The sequence below is a fragment of the Bactrocera dorsalis genome, chromosome 6 (assembly GCF_023373825.1).
Source record: "Bactrocera dorsalis isolate Fly_Bdor chromosome 6, ASM2337382v1, whole genome shotgun sequence".
Classification (NCBI taxonomy): Eukaryota; Metazoa; Arthropoda; class Insecta; order Diptera; family Tephritidae; genus Bactrocera; species Bactrocera dorsalis.
In genome coordinates this window covers 5080203-5100215 of record NC_064308.1, presented here as the reverse complement: position 1 = coordinate 5100215, position 20013 = coordinate 5080203, and the positions used below count along the sequence as shown (strand labels likewise).

Sequence of the window (20013 nt, the reverse complement as noted above, 5' to 3'; positions counted from 1 at the left end):
AGTATTGGTCTGCTTGCTATATTTGGTTTTTCCTCCTTGATCAGCTGCCACTCATCTATAGCAGGTATAGATTTGTTCTGCAGCTTAATACACCTCAGGAGTTTTTCGCTTGGCTCCCCTAGAGGGGGTAGCCAAATGCGAGCACGAGGTCTCTTCGGAATGTCCATGGCGAGTATAAGCCTCAATTCGTGGCCTATAAAGGCGTTGCTGATTTTCGCAACACTACCCGTCAGAAAATCTAGCGAGGCCTGGTCCGCGCACTTGATGACCCTGTAGCCCCTGAGGGTCTCAGAGGAGTCAAACTCCGGGTGAAGACCCGCAGTATTGTCGAGTACAAAGTTTAGCACCATACTCGACAATCTGACGTCAATCTCCACCCATCTTTCCTGTACCGTGCTCGGAGAGGAGGAATTTCCATCTATCATGGCCACTTGCAGGCTATCCCTGGCTACATCGCAGAAATGCCTTGCCGCTGTTGCGCGGCCTCGGTTTTTTGGGCAGAGTTTCTGGTATTTCTGTAGTAGAGCGATTCCTTTTTTGTGAAGTGCTCTCCTGTTTGTTCTCTTCTAGAGGTTCTGATTGCTTCCTTTTCAGGTAGCTTTCATATTCCTCCACTATTAATTTGAGGCGCTTTGTTTCTGCCTCATCAACTGGGGTACCGGGTGCCTGGTCTTTGACTATCTTCCCTAGTATGAAGACTGCCCTCTGATAGCGGTGTTTCCTCAGCTGATTCTGGGATTTCTTGCGCTTTTTGAAGTTATACTTCTTATACGAGTACGGAAAAGATTGCGATAGATTCAGGTTGCGCCCTTGCTCAATATGAATCTAACGCAACCTTGTCTGCGAAGATGTTCGAGCAGCAAGCGAAGCGGTGACAATCAGCGATCGTTTGTTCGTTTCTTTTGGCACAGCTCGGCTTTTCTACCAACAACACAATGTCTTGCCATGCTTATGCTGTTGTTGGTTTTGTAGACTAATGTTTCAATTTTCGGTTGGTGACATATTCACATGTGTGCGCATATGTACGTTTGTATGCTTGTGCATTATTGAAGTTATACTTCTTTTTCTTTCATTTGTCTTTCATTTCTGCGAATTCTCAACTATTTTATGTGACTTTTGTTTGAAATACTCTGCGTTAAGACTATACTTCACAGAATCATTTCTATATGTCTTCATTTCCATTTTTGGAAATCGACCCTCGATGACGAGGTATATCGTTTTCATTTCTAATTTTATCTTGTGGCATATTAGAAATGATGTTTCTTCGAAAATCGTTCGCTTAACACGGATAAAACGACTTCTGAGTGGTGATTTTAATGAATAAATTCCCTTTGGTTGAAATGCTCTGCGTTGGCCGTTGAAAAGTTAAGACTATACTTCTCAGGATCATTCTTTCCTTTCATTTCTTCAAAGAAATTAATGACCTTTAGAAATACATATGCCTATTTGCATTATTTCGTTGTCATTCCCATATTCGTAGCAATAGAATTTCTATGGCATAAGTAAAGTAATGGCCGCCGATTGTCACCCCTTGCCGCTGTAGTAGCTTCGCGAAAAGACGACTTGTTGGCAAAGGCATGCTCGGGGAGATGTTACGGCCTCTATTTTTATGAACAAAGCGAGATCGCTAGTGGAATTTGCGCCTGCGTTCATGAATGAAATCGTTTTTATTGTAAAATTTACTACACTTGTTCTTCGCCAATTTGGCTGCCATATTGACTTGTGAAGATCAATTTTTTGTTGGTGACATATTCATACCCAGCAAAACCTGCGTGACCGAAACTCCCACACATTTACACAATTTTTACTTATTACTAACACACCCTCACAAATCATTTAATTGCGTAAAGAGTATATCCGCTGTGCCTTTTGATTGTTTTATATTACAAGCTCTTCACACAACATCTTTTCTATAAAAACAAAACAAAAGAAGACAAACTGATTTCGGACTTGCCACTGTTTATGGAAAACGATGCATGTAAAGGATACAACATGATGACATAATTGTTTACATTCGTTTATTCGTTGCGAAAATTCGAATTCAAAGAAAAAGAAATTCGGCACGCGTGTTAAATTGTGAAAAATTTGTATTCTAGTTAAATTTGGTTATATTTTATGAAAAAAGTGATTAAAAACGTGATTATAAAAGTGGTACATATATAATTTGAAAAGGTGAGTAAACGGAGTAAATTTTAATATGAAAAGAAATACATTTAGTGCTTACATGAGCCGAGAAAAAAAGGCTTTTAATGTCAGTGCCTCCAAATTTGCCAAAATATGTAGTATTAATGTGAATTCTGATAGTGATTCAAATGTGGAAGAATTGAGCTCCGTAGATATATCTTTAAATGATTATGATAGCCAAGATACCATTGATAGTGATAGTGACAATGTGAATATTGTAGTGAAAAATGATAAATGCAAAGAAATAAATGCTTGGGCTTTACGCAATAGAGTGTCCCACACTACAGTCACTGATTTGCTTCAAACCTTGCGAAAAATAGATTTAGTGGATTTGCCCTTAACAGCAAAAAGTCTATTAGGTACAAATAGAAAAAAGGTTAATATTGAAACCATTCCAAGTGGCGCGTTTTTGTATAGAGGAATTCAAAATTATTTTGAGAAAAATTCATTTCCTCACCTTGAAATAAAAGATAGCATTGTACTTGATATAGGAATAGATGGTCTTAGATTATTCAAAAATTCGAATAAGGTATTATGGCCAATTTTAGCGTCCATCGTTGATTCTCCAAACGAATTGCCATTTACAGTAGCATGTTTTTCTGGAACAGAAAAATCCTGGAATATTAACGATTTCTTAAAAGACTTTTGTGAAGAAGTAGCTTATTTAAAAGAAAACGGTCTTCAGGTAGGTTCTTCTTCCGTTAAAAAGAAATTTAACATTCGTTTATTTTGCTGTAATTCTCCCGCTCGAGCTTTTGTCACAGGTGTGCAATCGCACACTGGAAAAAACAGCTGTTCGAAATGCGATCAAATCGGAGAATACAAAGAGAGAAGAGTTTGTTTTTCAAAACGAGTTAATCACTTAAAAACTGACTTGTCTTTTAAAAATAGAATTGATAAATCACATCATATTAATCCATTTAAATTTAGAGAAAGCATTTTAGAATTAGGTAATTTCAATATGGTCTCCCAATTTCCATTAGACCCGATGCATCTTGTAGATTTTGGTGTATGTAAAAAGTTGCTTCAATTACTAATTAAAAAAGGGAATATAAATGTAAGCAAAATTAACGTAAAAATAACTTTTCTCTCTAATTTAGTTCCTTCTGAGTTTGGCAGGATATGTAGAAGTTTAGATGAAATCAGCAATTGGAAAGCGACAGAGTTTAGGCAGTTTTTATTGTATATAGGCATATTTGTCCTAAAAGATTGTATTAGTAGTGACCATTACTACCATTTTTTATTATTGCACGCAGGAATAAGGCTGTTATCATGTGAAAAATCATATAGTACTGAAGCTAACGTTGCCCAACAAATATTACAAGAATTCGTTGATTTGTTTGGGAATATATACGGAGACCATTTAGTTAGTTATAACGTGCTGTGAAAATTGGACGACGGGCGTGACACCGCCCACTTCTTTGTGAAATCCCATATCTCGGTACACGACTAACCGATTTCGACAAAATTTTGGTACGTGGCATTTTTTCATATTTTTATGTCAGGTTGTGAAAATGAGCGAAATCGATCAATAACCACGCCTGTTTCCCACATAGCACAACTTTAAATTCCATTTGATTCTTTCAGTTTCCAGTATGGAAATCAAGAAGTATTTAATATAATGGGAATAAACTTTGCACGAATAATGCGCTTAGTGCACACCACCTTATGACCAAAAACTATTCAAATCCAACAAAAACTCTTCACGGTACCGAATATTTAGACCTCGCTACTTATAGTTGACTTTTGTTCGAAAATATTGGTCAATATCTGAGATATATAATTGAAATTCAGGGATAGTACTTCTCTCACAATGGTATGTCTGTATGTCAAAAATGTATTGAATCGGTCCAATACTTAGTAACGGTCTGTTTAAATATTGGGTTGTCAAAAAAGTCTTGCGGTATTTTTATTGAATCAGTTCGTGTGGCACCCATACATCGAACTTCTTACTGACTCCAAGCTTCTTCAAATGGTTTATAACAGTTTGATGACTACTATGTCTTTTGACCAATTCAGCGATTTTATCGCAATTTTCGACGAAAGGTCTTCCGGAGCGTGGTGCACCTCTACACCAGAACGAAAACGTTGAAGCCATCGTTGTGCGGTGGAAATGGAAACTGTATTGGGTCCATAAACTGCACAAATTTTATTGGCGGCTTGAGATGCATTTTTGCCTTTATCGTAGTAGTACTGTAAAATATGCCGTATTTTCTCTTTATTTTGGTCTCTGTTTGCGACGCTATAACTCACGAACGATTTAAAAGAAACAATCAATCAAACTTAGCGCGTGAAATGAGCTTTCCAAAAAGGTATAGCATGACCCGATGCGACGAATAAAACTAGAACTACGCGCTTTCAACGCCAACTAGCGAAAATACCGCTTTTTTGACAACCCAATATATACCAAATTTATTGGGGAACACACACTACTGCTTTCATTAAAAGGAAAATATCGGTATTTTTGGTTTTTAATAAACAATTTTATTTAAAGCATTAAATTTGTATTTTAAAAGGTTCGTAAATATGATGCCGGTGCTGACAATCGAGTTACTTCGGATCGTGGTCGAATTGCATAATCCGGAAGAGTAGCGAGACAGTATGTGTTCTAGTATTAAAAGCTGAGTGTTGCGCGCAGGATAGACGTCGATGGAAGTGTAAAGCGGTAGCGCGGCGAAGTCGGGTGGTGACGATGTGAAACGTTTTTATTACAACTTAAATGCTGCGCGGGGATGGGTGTCGCAAAACGAAAGTTGATGTAATGTTGAGAAGATGTAGCCCGGTGGTTGCTGATATATCGATCTTGATGTAGCGCTCTGGATTGCTGACGACTCGAATTAACGCACTCAGCGTCGGTGAATTATATATCGGCGTAGAGGTGTTAACGCGGCGCAGTATATATACGAATGTTTGTAGCAAATTTAAATGTGCGAATATAGATGTGCGGCTTGTGTAGATCGAATTGTGTCCGCTTTCCCGTTGTCCATTCCTTTTGTTGGTTGGGGTGGTATACAGGTGTGGTGAGTTGTATTGAAATGTCGTCAGCTGTGGTGAACTAAGCTGTCTTATTAGGGTGCGCCAATTTTTTCCGGGTAGAGTGGGTGGATGCTTAACTCATACTTATAAACACGGTCCATATATCTCATATAAAGATAATCGAAAATACGGGTGACTTTGTACCGCATATATCGACCAATATGTGAGTTATCTCATTTAAAAAGTAGCTAGCGTGTTTTACTCATAATGGTGTATCTTTATGCCAAAAGTAAATGAATTTGAGCGAAAACTTGACTTACCCCCATATAACTAATATCAGAATTTTCGAGCATCCGACTGACTTTACTCGACATGATTAGCTTTTTGGTATGTGACATGTTAATAATAACGGGTGATTTTTTTGAGGTTAGGATTTTCATGCATTAGTATTTGACAGATCACGTGGGATTTCAGACATGGTGTCAAAGAGAAAGATGCTCAGTATGCTTTGACATTTCATCATGAATAGACTTACTAACGAGCAACGCTTGCAAATCATTGAATTTTATTACCAAAATCAGTGTTCGGTTCGAAATGTGTTTCGCGACAAATTTTGTTCAGCGATGAGGCTCATTTCTGGTTGAATGGCTACGTAAATAAGCAAAATTGCCGCATTTGGGGTGAAGAGCAACCAGAAGCCGTTCAAGAACTGCCCATGCATCCCGAAAAATGCACTGTTTGGTGTGGTTTGTACGCTGGTGGAATCATTGGACCGTATTTTTTCAAAGATGCTGTTGGACGCAACGTTACGGTGAATGGCGATCGCTATCGTTCGATGCTAACAAACTTTTTGTTGCCAAAAATGGAAGAACTGAACTTGGTTGACATGTGGTTTCAACAAGATGGCGCTACATGCTACACAGCTCGCGATTCTATGGCCATTTTGAGGGAAAACTTCGGACAACAATTCATCTCAAGAAATGGACCCGTAAGTTGGCCACCAAGATCATGCGATTTAACGCCTTTAGACTATTTTTTGTGGGGCTACGTCAAGTCTAAAGTCTACAGAAATAAGCCAGCAACTATTCCAGCTTTGGAAGACAACATTTCCGAAGAAATTCGGGCTATTCCGGCCGAAATGCTCGAAAAAGTTGCCCAAAATTGGACTTTCCGAATGGACCACCTAAGACGCAGCCGCGGTCAACATTTAAATGAAATTATCTTCAAAAAGTAAATGTCATGAACCAATCTAACGTTTCAAATAAAGAACCGATGAGATTTTGCAAATTTTATGCGTTTTTTTTTAAAAAAAAGTTATCAAGCTCTTAAAAAATCACCCTTTATGTGGTATTGGGAAAAATTGATCAAATCTGGTCGATACTATACCAAATTCCAAATTGTATAATAATATTGGTTTTCGTTTTTCTAACAAAATTTAAGTGTGTGTAAAGTATAAAACAGTGTCGGCCAAAATGCATTTTTCCTATGCCCGGGGCATAGGCTAGCTGCTGCGACGTCAAACACGTATACTCACACGTATACTCTTCTGCCAGCTTCAGGAAAAACGAAAGAGCCAGTAAACTGCTCGTATATCTATGAATAGCTTGGTTCGGCAGCAGCGTATGGCGAAGCTAATTATTTCAGTTACGGTTCAGAATTCTGTGAGCTAGCACGTATGCGCAAATTTAATTTTTTACAGAAATACCCCCTTGCGTAATTTAAAAAAATTTTTAAAATTGAATGGGAGATAAATTTTTTTTGTTGAAAATATGGAGGGAGAAGCCCATTGCCTCATTTGTAATAAAGTGATTGCACATCTTACACGTTATGCATTATGTAGACATTATGAATCCTCCTAAAATCAGTATGATTTAATTTTAGGTATCGAACGATCAAGTCTGCTTTTACAAAAAAAAGCAGAATACTATTTAAATTATTTCGATTATATTGATAATAATAACAGAAATAACAGTAAAAACAAAAAACAACATGAGTGTCCCATAGAAAAAAATACGCTCCAAAAAGAAAAAGCCTCTTATATTGTATCGCTATCACTAGCAAAACAATGCCGTCCATTTACCGATGGGTTGTTCTTTAAAGAACTATTTCAAAATGTTTTAGAATGCTTTGGAGAAGAAGGCAAAACATTGTGTAGAGTTATTGCGACTATTCCACTTTCAAAACAAACTATTGCCCGTAGAACTGAAGATATTAGCTCATATATTCAAAATTGTATGCAAAAACGGCTGTCTGATTGCAAATTTTTTTCTTTGTGTTTGGATGAAAGCACGGATAGTAACAATTTGTGTCAACTGGTAATGTGCGTTAGAACCATAAATGCAAATTTTGAAATTTTCGAAGAAATTGTTTGTATTTTATCGTTGCACGGTAATGTCAAAGGCGAAACTTTATATGAAGCCGTAAATGAACATGTTTTTTCTATAGTTGATAAGAATAAATTGAGTTCAATTTGTACCGATGGGGTCAAAGTCATGGTTGGCAAAAAGAAAGGGCTTGTTGGTTATTTACTTAAAAATAATATAAAAATTCCCACCTTTCATTGTATAACACACCAACAAGCCCTTTTTGCGAAGGAACTTAATATGGTAGAGGCTATGGATATAGCAATAAAAATAATAAATAAAATAAAAGGAGGTCACCATGCCCTCAGCCATCGAAAATTCAAACAATATTTAAACGAATTGCACGCCGAACATGGAGATCTACTTCTATATACCGAAGTTCGTTGGCTAAGCCGAGGCAAAAGTCTAAAAAGGGTCTTTGACCTGCGAAAAGAAATTGTATTGTTTTTGGAGCAAGATTCTTCTTCCTCTTCACAAACTCTTCTCACCTCTTTGAAAAGTCGAGATTTTTTATTGGACTTAGAAAAAATAAAAACATATTCGATTTGTTAACTTCAATAGACCAATTTGGATACAAACTCAAAATTTTAATAGAACAGGTTAAGAAAAATGATTCAACAAATATGCCATGTAAAACAGCTATTATTCAGGAATTTCCAATCAAAACAAATTAGAAACATATGCAGATATAGTTGACCGCGTTTTAAAAAATTATGAAAATAGATTCAGTGATTTTAATATCATTCGAAATGTAATAGAGCTTCATAATAATCCCTTATATTGCACCCTTCATAACCAAGACCCTGAGGTTCAAGAAGAATTACTAAAGATGCGGAGTAATTTATCATTGGCTATTGAATCAGGGATTATTTTTTGGAAGAAAATAGATGAAACCAAATATTATAACATAAAAACACAAATTTTCAAATTATATTCCATTTTTGGATCCACATATAGCTGTGAAGTTTATTTTCAACACTTAAATTGGTCCAAAATAAGTATAGAAACAATCTTTCGGATCAACATATAGCTGACCTCATTCGAATTAAGGAGTATAATTCTGAGATAAATGTATAAAAGAAAGTCGATGTTTCTGTTCCTAAGTCCCCTACGCTATGTACGCTAAATCTTTAAAACTGCGCAACGCATTTTGATGCGGTTTTTTGCAATAAATAGAGTGACTGAAGAGAAAGGTTGAAATGTATAATAACATCCATTAGATAGTGGAGAAATGCTGTTATTTTTGAGGTTTCTAATGTGATGTCATAATAATTAAATTTTTTCCACTTACATTGCAAACGCTGGCTGAACCCTACGAGATTTATAAAAATAATGTACTAAGTATTTTACAGAAAACTCCGCGATGGTATATACTCGTAGTATGTCTATCTCTTATGGATATTCCACAAAACATTTGTTTGTCATTTACATTTTACGACAAATAACGGCTAATTTTCGAATCGATTTTAACCAATACAACATCAATCCTTATCCAATTAAATACCTTAAATATTTATGATTTAATATAAATCTATGTGGCCCTTTATAATGACTATTTTCGAAGATATAACAATTTTAAAAATTGCGGGAATTGAATTCAGCAGCCATCAGACGCGTTTATTATCCGAGGTCTTTAGTGAGGAATATTTTAACGGAAACGAGGAAGTATATGCCCAGTGCAATGGATTATAACTGGCTCAGTAATCATGCGATGAATATTATACCATGGACATCCCAAAAAACTGATTTCATAACCTTGTCACCCGACATTTTCGTCTTTTCACGCTTGAGAACGGGATCATCACGTACAGTCCGCTAGTATGACTGTCGATAGGACTTTAGTGTGAAATGATTCAGCCACGTTTCTATTGTCACACATATACAAAAAAATTCAGGTTTATTACGATTAAAGAGCACTCAAACACTCCTCAATATCAGAATTCGTGGTGTTTGTTAGATTATGAACTTGCGAGGCACCCCTTTTGAATAGAGCTTTTGCTTCTGTAGAGCGTCATTGTCCTCGGTGCTCATTTCGCCTCTTTCCAAATTAACCTTCATATTATAGTATGTATATTTATATGTATGTATATTTATATAAAATTACTTGGATCTTGATCTTCACTTTGACATTTTACACCTTAAGGCAGGGATGAGCACATTTTTGCCCGAAAAGTTGGCAAAGTGCGCACGGGGGCTAGATGAAGGGAATATCAGTGTACGGAGGGAAGGGCATAAGAAGTTGCGAAAAAAAATCAATTGCATTCCTCCACAACTTAATGTTCATCGCAGAATGGTTGGAATTGTACAGTTGTGTGAACAAAAAGAGGCAAACATAATTTGCACGTTTTAGAGATTCGCATTAATATCTGTTTTAATTTACCCTTCCATGCTGGAAATTCTAATCACTGTTAGGAAAGAAATATATATGTTACACTTGTATCTAAAAACAATTTTATTTAATAAGAAAACAGCATATTTTAAAACGCATATGTAGTTTTGTACACATCTAAGTTTTCAATTATAATGTTTCATAATATAAAATATTAAAACTGAAATCAAACTATTAAATCTATATAAATAAAAATGAATCGCTAAAATGTATGTACGCTCATAACTTTCATACGTCTGAACCAAATTTGATAGTTCTTTTTTTAAAATGTTCGGTGAGGTTCAGGGATGGTTTCTGCGGAGAAAAAAATTCGAATAATTGCCGGAAAACCCCTAACAGCCCTTTTCTTTTTCTCATACAAACGAATGAATGTTTGTTCGTTAGTAACGCTAAGAGAACGGCTGAACCAATATTGATGAAATTTTAAGAGGTTGTTCGTTGTGGATCGGGAAAGGTTTAGAAATAAAAAACCTGTATGTCTTTTATGAGGAAAAGTCGGAAAATTGAAAAATTTCAAAAAGTTAATTTTTTCCATACAATTTTTTTTATTCATTTCTTTGTTTTGTTTTTCAATTATTTAAATCTTTCAAATTTGGCGTTTGCTTCGAACGACGATTGATTTTACCTTCGGTTGCTATTGATTAATGAACGCGGATGAAGTTGAAGTCATTGCGTACTGTGAAAGGTACGGTGTCTGCGAATTTTGAAGAAGTAAGCCAGCAATTACAATTGCTGGAAAATGTCGAATCACTGGAATGCAAATGAAGTTCGCACATCATTTCGCGATAATCATTTCGACGTATCAGCCTCCAAATCCGCACCTATTATGGGATACGAACAAAAATAACATTGCCGAAGACATTTTACATCGTCTTCGCTAAACCTTGGAAATGGGTCAATTCCAGTTGATACTTCCGGTGGTTTGATATCAGTTCCATTCGCCGCTTATCAATTCACGAAAGAAGAGCTCATCATGAATGTTCGGCGATTGCCAAAATATCGTAACTACGATTCCTTAAGTGCACGCGCAATGCCAAAAAATACCGATGTTGATTACTTAAACTGGAAGATTCAAAGTCAAATTCCGGGAGACTTGCGCTCATAAAAATCGATCGATCGCATTGACAATGAAGACGTTGCCGTGAATTATCCAGTGAAAATTCTAAATTTTTTGGATAGGCTTGGTAGTATGCCACCGCATCATTTGCGTCTCAAAATTGGATCTGTCGTTCATATGTTCCGCAATCTGCGCTATCGAATACAAGGGGCAGAATGCTTGATTCTAATAATTCCTTTGAGTTCTACCGATTTGCCATTTCAGTTCAAACGTATTCCGTTTCCAGTGAAAATTGCATTTGAGATAACAATCAACGGGAAACAAGGATAGTCGCTAGAAGTGTGTAGCATAAATTTGGAAATGCTCTGTTTTTCACACGGTCAGATATACGTGGCGTACTCACGAGTTGGAAAACCATCTTTTCTGTATACCGGAACAAAAACCAAAAAATTACATTGAAAAAGAAAATGTAACATTAAATTTAACTTTCTTTTCATTTTAAAACATATAATTTCACGCAGGACAACGGCTGCGGGGTCAGCTAGTAAATAATAAATAATAGTATTAGTTTCTGAATTTTGGTTATTTTAAGAAAATTTCAAATATATTGAAGACAATTTTTATAATTACTACAGTATATCGAGCCTGGCAACCCTGCGGTGTGAGAGAGCAATCAGCTGAGTCATTTCTACGGGGAAAACTTCAAGTCGTTGGAAATTTTACGATTGGCGGTTGGTAGAAGGGTTGTTGGATAATTATTTACATTGCGCTCTCATAAGATTCCTTTGGTCATATGTGTTTGAAGAAACGGTGGTTCATAAACTGAAGTTATTATTGAAATTACTTTTTATAAGGAAGTTTAAAGAAATTACCTGGTTTGAAACTTTTTGCTTCGAAAATTATATCTAAAATAAGTAGTAGGTTATCTGATTTAAATTTTGGTACAATAATGCGTGTAGCTATAGCAAATGAGATTAAACCAAACATATAATTTATTATTTCAAATAAACAAAATTAAATGCTGGTATAAAGACATATTAAAAAAAAATGATTACTAAAATTAAATATTTATTATACTTTTTGTTATTTGTCTTACATTTTATAAATTTATAGTAGTTACAAAGAAACTTAAAATTGTTAGGCAATTTTACAGTTATTACCCACAGTGCAACTTCCTATATATGCGCGCGCTCTCATTTGTAAATATGGAGTGGTAAACAGTGTTGCCGTTTTGCTTACTTGTAAGCCAAAGTGCTTACTTTTTTTCTTAATGTTAAGTTGTGCACTTTTCCCTCATTTTGCTTACTTTTTTCTTTAGATCTTTTAAATTGAAGTGTATTATTTATTGATTTTAAGCAGGGTTCTCATTTACTACTCCGTAGCAGCAAAATTTCTAGAATTATTGCTATGCTATCGCTACCGCTATCACTTTTCCGGGAGCCACAGCATAGTCGTAGCATAACAATGTAAAATAAGTGCTCTACTCTGCTCCGAGTTTTGTTAGGTAAAAAACTATAGCTGGAGCGGGAGCAAAAAATTAAATTCTGCGCTATGCTCTGGAGTAGCGGTAGCACAGCAGAGCTAATGAAAATTTTCATGTGCTACAACTCTCGCATGTGTTTGTTGTTTTTTTTCTTTTTTTGCTATTTTCTGTCATAATATTTGAATTAATTGAATAATTCAAACAAAAAAATGTTATGCAAATCATTTTGGCACTTGTTGTGTCAAGTGACTTTATAAATCTAAAATCAAATATTTTAAGAAATAACGGGTGATTTTTTTGAGGTTAGGATTTTCATGCATTAGTATTTGACAGATCACGTGGGATTTCAGACATGGTGTCAAAGAGAAAGATGCTCAGTATGCTTTGACATTTCATCATGAATAGACTTACTAACGAGCAACGCTTGCAAATCATTGAATTTTATTACCAAAATCAGTGTTCGGTTTTTTTTTTTCGGACAAATTTTGTTCAGCGATGAGGCTCATTTCTGGTTGAATGGCTACGTAAATAAGCAAAATTGCCGCATTTGGGGTGAAGAGCAACCAGAAGCCGTTCAAGAACTGCCCATGCATCCCGAAAAATGCACTGTTTGGTGTGGTTTGTACGCTGGTGGAATCATTGGACCGTATTTTTTCAAAGATGCTGTTGGACGCAACGTTACGGTGAATGGCGATCGCTATCGTTCGATGCTAACAAACTTTTTGTTGCCAAAAATGGAAGAACTGAACTTGGTTGACATGTGGTTTCAACAAGATGGCGCTACATGCCACACAGCTCGCGATTCTATGGCCATTTTGAGGGAAAACTTCGGACAACAATTCATCTCAAGAAATGGACCCGTAAGTTGGCCACCAAGATCATGCGATTTAACGCCTTTAGACTATTTTTTGTGGGGCTACGTCAAGTCTAAAGTCTACAGAAATAAGCCAGCAACTATTCCAGCTTTGGAAGACAACATTTCCGAAGAAATTCGGGCTATTCCGGCCGAAATGCTCGAAAAAGTTGCCCAAAATTGGACTTTCCGAATGGACCACCTAAGACGCAGCCGCGGTCAACATTTAAATGAAATTATCTTCAAAAAGTAAATGTCATGAACCAATCTAACGTTTCAAATAAAGAACCGATGAGATTTTGCAAATTTTATGCGTTTTTTTTTTTTAAAAAGTTATCAAGCTCTTAAAAAATTACCCTTTATATTAATAAAGTCAATTAGATAATAATTGAATAAATTATATATATATTTTTTTATGTAAAATATTTACCATTTTTATATTACCAAAAACATCATCTATTCCTAATGTATTACAAAACTCAATTCTATGAATTTTCGAAATTAATTTTAACTACATTACTTTCCCCTTTTTTATATACATTAGGGTGTTTTTTTTTTAACTATTATTTTTTTTCAGTTTCCTTGAAATGTTTAGCCCTAAATATTAACATTAAAAACTGGACCAAGGCATGTAAAAATTGTCCATAGAAAATACACGACAATCCTGATTTCTTATCTTTAAATTCCTTCAGATCAGAGGTATTTTAAGGCATCGCTTGACTGTAGACACATGTTTCTCAGAATTGTTCACTCTACAAAAGTGCCCACAGCAACAGAGTCGAAACTCACACCGGCGAGGTATTACGGGGCTCTAAACTTGATTTTTCCAAGAAATTCGCATTCGCACGAAATGTGAAGAAGAAGAGTGATCAATTCTGAGAAACATGCGTCTAAAGTCAAGCGATGCCTTAAAATACCTTTAAAGATAAAAAATCAGGATTGTCGTGTATTTTCTATGGACAATTTTTACATTCCTTGGTCCAGTTTTTAATGTTAATATTTAGGGCTAAATATTTTAAGGAAGTTTTTGTATGGTATTTCCAAGGTAAATAAATGGTAAATATTTTACATAATAAAAAAATATATATGTATAATTTATTCAATTATTATCTAATTGACTTTATTAATATATTTCTTAAAATATTTGATTTTAGATTTATAAAGTCACTTGACGCAACAAGTGCCAAAATGATTTGCATAACATTTTTTTGTTTGAATTATTCAATTAATTCAAATATTATGACAGAAAATAGCAAAAAAAGAAAAAAAAACAACAAACACATGCGGGAGTTGTAGCACATGAAAATTTTCATTAGCTCTGCTGTGCTACCGCTCCCAATTTTTTGCTACCGCTACGCCAGAGCATAGCGCAGAATTTAATTTTTTGCTCCCGCTCCAGCTATAGTTTTTTACCTAACAAAACTCGGAGCAGAGTAGAGCACTTCTTTTACATTGTTATGCTAAGGCTATGCTGTGGCTCCCGACAAAGTGAGAGCGGTAGCAAGAGTAAAATGAAATGCTATGGGAATAGCGTAGTTTTTCAAACGCTGATTTTAAGTATTTCAAATAAATTTAAATAAGTGACAGCACTGTTCAGCACTGTTAAGCACTTATACATTTCATAGTGATGTTATTGATGCAATTTTACAGTTATTACCCACAGTGCAACTTCCTATATATGCGCGCGCTCTCATTTGTAAATATGGAGTGGTAAACAGTGTTGCCGTTTTGCTTACTTGTAAGCCAAAGTGCTTACTTTTTTTCTTAATGTTAAGTTGTGCACTTTTCCCTCATTTTGCTTACTTTTTTCTTTAGATCTTTTAAATTGAAGTGTATTATTTATTGATTTTAAGTATTTCAAATAAATTTAAATAAGTGACAGCACTGTTCAGCACTGTTAAGCACTTATACATTTCATAGTGATGTTATTGATGCAAGTGGCAGCACTGTTTACTTCTGACGTTTATATGCTGTGCTATGATTTGAAGAAAGTAGCTATAATCCCGTTATTGATGCAAGTGGCGGCAATGTAAATTGTTTACTTTTGTATACTGTGCTGCTGTAGTTAATGAAGTAGCATTTATGGATAGGTGAGTAAAAGTGTAATTCATAGTTTTAATTTATTTATCAATTATGCTTTAATAGGTATTTGATTAAAAAAAACAAGCCGTCAGAGCCATTGGAAATAATTGTCCCACTGTCTGATAGTGAAAGCAGGTTAGTTCTTTGGAAACATTATTATATTCCAAACGCTTATTTTTTTCATACTTGATAGCGACACTCATAAAGCACAAGCAAAAAAAACTAAACGAAAGTTTAGGTCAGCTTGGCTAAGTAAATTTCCTTGGCTGCAAGACAACGATGGGTCCAGCTTTGGTATAGCCTGCGAAAAGAAAATTGCAAATAATGTGACGTACTTAAACAAGCATTCTAATTTATCCTGCCACTTGCAAAATGTTGAGCGTAAAAAAGATCAAGTTAACATCGAATCATGCATGAATGTGGAAAAGCAACAACTTTCCCAGCAAGTGCGTAAAGCTGAACTGACATTGGTCATGTTTTTGATATGTCATAATTTGCCATTTCTGTTGATGGATTCTTTGCCGTCTCTTATTAAAGAATGCTGCCCGGACTCAAAAATTGCAGCTGCTCTTCAAATGGCGAGAACCCAGTCAGCAAATGTAGCGGAAATTTTAGGTAATATACATGCACATTTTCTTCCTCTTTGCACAAGAAAATATTTATTTATTTATTTAGGTAATAAGGCAAGGCATAAAATTGTGGATCAATTAAAACAAATAAAATTTTCGCTCATTGTTGATGAAACTACCGACGTATCAACGAAGAAATCGTTAGTCTTAATTGCGAGATATTTTGACCATTTGACAAAAAGAATAAGCGACAAATTTTTGGGTTTAATCAGCGTAGTACATAAATGCAGATGCAACAAGTACATATATATTCAAGTATTAAAGAATTTTTCAACGAACATGGCGTTCCATTAGAGAAGGGATATTGAAGATTTTTGGGAACAAGTTTCATACCATAAAGATGGAATGGCCGAACATTGTTTTAAGAATTTGACCAATTTGGTACAAAATTTAATAACATTGCCACACAGCTCAGCAGCTGCTGAACGGCAATTTTCTGCAAAAGAAAATCTTTGAAAATATATGAAAGTTTAAAAAATTACACAAACTTTACAAAAGATAATCAGACTTAAAAAAAAAATTTTTAAAATTACAAATTTTTTATTCAGAATTTTCAAAAATTTGTTGAGTATGCCCATAAAATTTATGTACAATTAAGTGCAAGTTGCAAGTCGCTGAAAACTGCCGTTAAGTTTTAGAATTTTGAGTTTTTAAGCCAAATTGCATTCCCGAAATCTCTGCAAATTCTGAATAAAAAGTTTGTAATTTCTATGGAGGTTTTTGAAATTTGATTATTTTTGGTAAAGTTTGTGTAATCTTTAAACTTGTATTTATTTTGTATCTGTTATGCATCGAATTATGTTTTAAATGAAAATTCTTTGAAATAAATAAATAAACATAATAATTTTGCTATTATTTTGACCGCAACTGTAAACCGAATTTATTACATTTTGAAGAAGTAACTTTATTTTTAAACATTTTTTTAGTTACCTACTTATTTAAAATGTTAATGAATGGTTATCTTTATTTTGTTACTTATATTTATAAGCATACGCTTTGTTATTATAAATTAAAGTGAACTTGAAAAAATCTTTGTTTACTTTTTTTTCAGTTTGCTTACTTTTTCGAATTCGTATGTATGTTTACAAAAAAAATTTTTCAGTGGCATCACTGGTGGTGAAATACGTTGCTCTTACTTCCCTCTTCATGTTTGCCCGTGATGATCCCCTCACCTAGCCCTCAAAATGGGCACTCGTGCCCGCACGGGCAAAATGCCACTGGGGGCTAATATGCCCACCCTTGCCTTAAGGTATTTCCATTGCTTTGATTCCTGAAAGTTGCAAGTGTATAAAATGTTCGATTGCACCCGAACATAGCCCTTCCTTACTTGTTTGTGTTTGTTTTATATTTTAGTTGGTTTCACACCCGGTGTTGTAATAATTTCGACCACTTAATATATGTATTTGGTGAGTTCAGTTATTAATTTTAGGTGTCTTTCTAAGAGGCGCGAAGGAAAATTTGTATATTTTACTAGTTTTCACCTCTGTATTTGACTATATTCTCACGTGCACTTCTCTTTTTTAAGTAATTTAAACCGGGAAAGAATTCAATTAATTAACCACAATAATTGGCTATAAAACAACCGTAGGCACACACACACACAGCGATGGAAAATGGTCACAAAACTTGGAACACGATATTAGCGATAAAAATTGCACACGTGCACTGCGCACGGATAACTTGCGTCTATACCACGGGCGAAAATCGAATTTGGGCCCGGTCTGACCAATCTTTTTTGATCGGTTGGGTGGTGAAAAACGATGGTTGTTGTGTAGTGTGATGTTGCATGGTGTGATGCTGCAAGTTGTAGTGATGAATGTTGCAGTGTGATTAATGTTGTGTTGAGGTGTGAAATATGATGGGGTCAAAACATGAACAGTTACCATAAAATATCGAGACTGGTAACCTTGCTTTTAAGAGAGCAATTTTGTTAAGAGGTCTAAATCGATTCTACGAAAAAAGGCAACTTGCTCTAAAATCCACGTTACGGACGGTAGTAGCGGTGGTGAGTTTTCATTCACATTTGCGTTCATTTAGGCTGTGTGCCAAACGGTAACACTTTATCTGTGCTGAGTTGGGGAGAAACAATTTTCTATGGTGTAAACAAATTTTATATATGTGTGCCAAAAGGAAAGTAAAGTTTTAACAGTTCAAGTTCAAAACAAACCCACTTGCGTTGTTTGAATGTTTACCTTGTTATTTAAATTATTAAATGCATTCGTAAAATTGATTAAATCAAAGCAAATACTTTGCTTCTTAATAACAATATTAATGAAATTTCTCTATTTAGTAAGAAAGAAAGTGCAAAATTCGGATGCAACCGAACATTTTATAGCTTTGCAAATTGCAAGAATCAAAGCCAGGAAAATACTTTAAGGTGTTTACAATTGTAGCCAGTATGTCATAATTAAAATAAAAGTCAATTTTGTTTGTTTTTTCACAATATCATTTAATAAACGAAATAATAAATGATCACGTAAATTACATTAAATGTGGGCGGCGAGAAAACAATACGGTGGTCGGCACTGGCGATCTATTTTCCGCAGGATCGTGGTCGAATATATAATCGCGGTAGAGGAGCGTGGATGACGACCCGGCGCAGTGTTTTAGCGAATTTCTCAAAAACGAATGTTGATGGACGAATATTGAAAACGGATGTGTGTCAGCGATGAGTGCTCAACGAGTTGCGTAAACGAATTGTGTCTTTTTTCTTGTTGCCCATCCTTTTTGTTGAGTGGGTTGTACAGGTGTTGCTGTGGTGAATTGTGATATAGCATTAGGATGCACCAGTTTTACCGAGTAGAGGGGGTGGATGCTTAACTCATTTAAACATCATGGGCCCCTTAGGCGAATATTTTGCCTAGTTTTATATATATAATCGGATGCATGTAATTCGGCTTACTGAGGCCGTAGAATATTAGCTGTAAGAAGCGATTTTGGTTTTAATAGCCAATTGTATTTTGTGTAAATATTGATGCTTGAGGTAATAATTGATTTTGCGTGCTTTGACGACTTTTGTTTGCTTCTATTAAAATATTATTAGCGGTTATTTACAATATATTATTTTATCGGTTTGGTATACCGGTTGTTGCCTTTTCTGTGTGATCGGCAATTGTTTGCACTTAATTTATTCTTGGCTTATGAAAGATAGCAACTCCTCGTCTGGCTCAGATATGGCCAGAATGGGTATTTCTTAGCCCTGGAGTTAGGGCTGTGACAATAGAGGGATCTTGCGAGAGAGTGGCCGGAAATTGAGGACGGCTCGCCTCGTGAATTAGAGAATTCTTTATAATCAATTTGAAGCTTTGCACAGCTGATTCCCATAATCCACCCATATGAGAAGCGCTTGGATAGATGCGATAAAAGCGACCTTAACTTTGTAAGCGTAGGTGTGTTAATGTATCGCATTGGGTATTGTGATCCTTTAATTTCCTTTTTTATTTTTTTATATTTGAAAATTTTTGCCTCTATGGGGCAATATTGTATAAAATGTGTTGGAGACAATTTTGTTCTATTTATGTTTTAGTTCTAATTTGGCGTTTAGTAGCCTGCCACCGCTCTAGGATTTGTTCAGAATTTTCCGATTTTTCATTATTGGCTAAAGCCATCCTGCGGGGCCGAAAAGTTACGAACATATGTATGTATATTTGTTTTTTTGTATGAGGTTGTCAGAGGGAATCTGACCTTGTTTTTTCTACTTTTATATGGGCTATTAGAAAACTGTGGCTCTAGTGGTTGTCGTACGACGTTCCAGCCATTATTTGATCGAGTAGTTGTGGCTTTAGAGAAGTGCTCACAATACCGATCTTTTATAGTTTTGTTTGTTATCGGAAGTTTTCTTAACGTTTGCAGTTCACTTAATTGTGAATTAAAGTATTTGTTTTTATTATACTCAACTTCAGTTGGTATGGTGGTGACCAGTTCTGTTACTAGTCCATTTTGTGTTTCGCTGTGCAGCGTTTGAAATTTTTGTGCCTTTGAACAGCATGGTGTCTTT

General features: G+C 35.2%; 1 pseudogene; it reads left to right on the top strand.

Moving 5' to 3' along the window:
* The first annotated feature begins 1137 nt into the window (after positions 1-1137).
* On the top strand, positions 1138-1309 carry LOC125779809 (small nucleolar RNA U3; annotated as a pseudogene).
* Positions 1310-20013: the final 18704 nt, after the last annotated feature.